General features: G+C 41.2%; 1 long non-coding RNA gene across 1 annotated transcript in view; it reads right to left on the reverse strand.

Annotated features, from left to right (window-relative positions):
• Positions 1-210: 210 nt before the first annotated feature.
• LOC137791590 (uncharacterized) overlaps positions 211-3,575 on the reverse strand; it is a 30,379-nt gene continuing 27,014 nt past the window's right edge. The window contains exons 4-5 of the long non-coding RNA XR_011078042.1: positions 3,407-3,462; positions 211-1,234 (exon numbers count right to left, since the gene is read on the reverse strand). This is a non-coding gene — a long non-coding RNA (uncharacterized lncRNA). The remainder of the gene's footprint in view (positions 1,235-3,406; positions 3,463-3,575) is intronic.

The following is a 3,575-nucleotide window of genomic DNA, read 5'->3' on the forward strand; positions in this document are numbered from 1 at the left end:
AAACCTGAATGCACAGTACCAAAATAAGTAGAAAATTCTTCTTAATATTATGTTCAGCATCTATTCAACAGCAACATGATCTCCCTCTGAACTGTCTGCACACTGGAAGATTATAGCTTACATTACATTAATCTCATAATATATATATATATATATATATATATATATATATATATATATATATATATATATATATATATATATACACACACACACACACACACACACACACACACACACACACGTATATAAAAAAATATGATCTGCAGTGGTAAAGTTGTATTTTTCTTTGTGCCGATGCCGATGAAGATGAAGATGATGCCATCACAGTCGCTTCAGGAAAGACAGTAAATTGTATAGTCATCTGACAGCTTGGAATGACCCTAAAACTATACAACCTACTACCTCACCCCAAAGGACCGTTTATCTCCCGCAGGCGTCTCTCATGTCACACGGTTGAGTCGATCTGTGAAACACAAACTCACAACTTCTAGCACGAGTTAATCTGATAAACATATTTTCTCTTTTTTTAACGGTTGAAATGTGAAACACGTATCAGCTGATGAAGACTGTGAGTTGCTGTTGTAAACAAAACAAAAAAGGGCCAAAGTGAGTTAACATCATCTTATAAAGAACAAACATACGCGCTCACTACTGTATTATTGTATTGTACATTTTGTATATTTATATTTTACTCTTTTTTAAACACACATGTTCTCCGGAATAACTTTCAAACTAACTGAAGAAATACGAATAAAAATTTAAATTTCTATTTAATTTTTTCTTAAAAACCAAGTCCCCCACTTTTTATTTTAGCTTCATAAAGACACATCTCTATCAAAGTGACTTAGTCAGGATGTGATGTAAATTAATCGCATGAACACATTGATTAATTTAACGGCTGCAGAATATTTAATTGTACAATCTATATAAACAGCCATTATCTAAATTGCTCAAGCTAATGTTAGTAGGGTTCACAAATATTAATGCAATTGATACTTTTTAATGAACTTGCATAGCTTTGTATATTTAAAGACAATCCAATGTAATGTGAGAGCAGAGCATCTAACTGCATGTCATAATCTGAGATCATGTCTTCATGCTTTAATTGTTGCAAATCAAAGAATGCTGTCAGAATACTTCCTGGATGGCCCTGATGCGTGACAGGTCGCCTCCTCTAAGCAGCTTCAGTCTCATTGGTCTGTCAGCTCTCCTCCTCTCGGGTTTCCTCGGCCTGATGGAGACAAATGAGAGGAGAGAGTGAGCTGCTGCCGGGTGTCGAAAGGTCAAACTTTCACCTCTTGTCTTACACATGAGAATCACGTTACGACTGTGCTCCACTGCGCACGTGAACCCGCGCGGTCACGCGTGTAAAACCCGTTTGCGTGTGAGGACTCGCTGCGTTATCTACGACGACACACGGTGGATTCCCGGCACCAATAACTGAAAACTAGTCGGATAAATCCTCTGAATAATCCGTCGTTCTTCATCTCCAGCAAATAAATCTTGGTGCAAATGAGCATAACCCTGTGCATCTGTCTGAAAGGTCAAGCAGGGAGGTTGTGGTTGTTTCAGAGTTTCCCCCAGTGAGGCAGGAGAGGCTGCGGCTCTGCTGCGGTTTCCCTTCGAGCTGGGGAGCGACCAGGGGGAGACGCGAGGCAGCGAGCTGGGGCCGAAACTTATAAAAGTGAGTCACTGCCTTAACTCCTCACAGGCACGCACGCACCAGTTTGCGGCTGTTTTTATAGCAGCTCGGTTATCCCATAAATGCCACACAAATCTCTACACGAGCTACTTAATGGCCGAGCCTGTAAGGTACACAGTGGACCTGCATCTTCTACATGTACGCTGCTAACGAGAGGAGTGCAAGGTGTCGGGTTCACTCAGGGCACACAGCCTTTTACCCAAATTACAGAAAGCTTATGGTCTCGTTATTCTCTTTCTCTTTGTCCTGAAGAAGGTTAACGGTTTCTCCGGATGAACCGCAGGACTCATTGGGAACTGGTTGAATGGGAACTTCTTTGTTCCATAGAAATAGTAGATATAGAACGTTTTCATTTTTTAATGTACAAATATTTAGCTGGGAGAGGATTAACATAATGCTGTATAATTTGCTGTTCGTATTTTGTTAGTTCTTAAAATATTATATATATATAAAAAATAAAATGAATTATTTTCAGAGAGTATTATCACACTAATGCACTTCAAAAGCACCAGTATCTCGTAAAATAAAATAGTAGTCTTAACTAACGAGTGGTGTAACTGAGGAACGAACACCCTGCAGCCATGACCTCGTGCACAACTTTCCAAAAGAGCACAGTTTTGGACACATGGCGCCATAACCCGAAAACCGTGTTAAACTGTCAAAAAGGATTCGTAAAATGATTTGAGATTAACCACTCAACTCTTTGAAGTGAGTGGACCCTGTGCGTCTGCAGGATTGACAAAAAAACTGTCTAATCAGCGAATATAAATCAAAAGCAACGAGTCTTTTTTCCTTCTTTTTCTTTTTACTGTTCGGTGTTTAGTTTTTTTGTCATTCTCACTTTTATGTGTGACCTCGACATTTGAGAAGCTTTTATACTTTTGGATTGTTGTCTTGGCGGCTTCATTTTTTAACATTCAAGAGATTTTGCAGGAGTTCATTTAATCCCAGGCATCTTCTCTCGTCACCAGAGAAATTGAAGATAAAAACGACTCAACATGAAACAAAAACTCTTGGTTAAGAGTCTGTAAATCATCCGACACATTCATGCCCCTTGGAAGTAAAGATATATAAATCTGAGCACCACCCTGGTGTCCCGTCACTCCGCCTGCAGTTGATCAGAACCACCAACAGGTGTCATGTCTCCCCAAGTACACGGGGCGAGTGAGCGCAGAGCTGAGGACTCCCGTGACAATGAGGCCTTTGTGCAGTTCCGGGTGCCAGCCGGTGTGCCCTCGTGTACTGTTTCCCTCTAATCTTCATTTGCCCTTTAGGCTGACGGCTTTTCTTTCCCCTTTTTCCCCCGACTAATTTCCTTTGAGGAGATTATCTTAGAGCCGCACCACAGACTTACTGATTCAGATGACATGACACACACAACCCGGCGGAGTCGTTTTTTGACGTGACGCGTCACTCGCTGCCACGGCCGCCGCTGCGTGCTGGGAACAATGCGAGTTGGATTGCGTTCAATAAGCTAACGACAAACAGTTCATTTTGTTGTGTGCCCGCGGGACGCTGAAACAGGAACCCGGAGGACGCGCGCTCCAAGCGACAAGTCCGACTGGAAGGTTTTCGACAGAGGATTCGGCAGTGTGGCGGCATGTACACACACAGTGAAACGCTTCGTTGAGTGTGAAGTAAATATATACTTAGATCAAATAAAAATGTATTAGAAATGTTGTTTTAATCTTGAAAACTCACCTCGACACGGAGGTGTGACCAGGAAAATAAAGTAGGCAAATTCCCAAATAATAAGCCTGCAAATAAAAGAAGAAAAAAAACAGACACATAAATATAATTACACACACCTGTGCAGATATACATTCTTCACACAACACACACAGCAAGGTGTCCACGTAGCCCTCAGGTC

The sequence above is a fragment of the Clinocottus analis genome, unplaced genomic scaffold (genome assembly GCF_023055335.1).
Source record: "Clinocottus analis isolate CAN_PGR_092001 unplaced genomic scaffold, fCliAna1.0.p SCAF_20, whole genome shotgun sequence".
NCBI lineage: Eukaryota > Metazoa > Chordata > Actinopteri > Perciformes > Cottidae > Clinocottus > Clinocottus analis.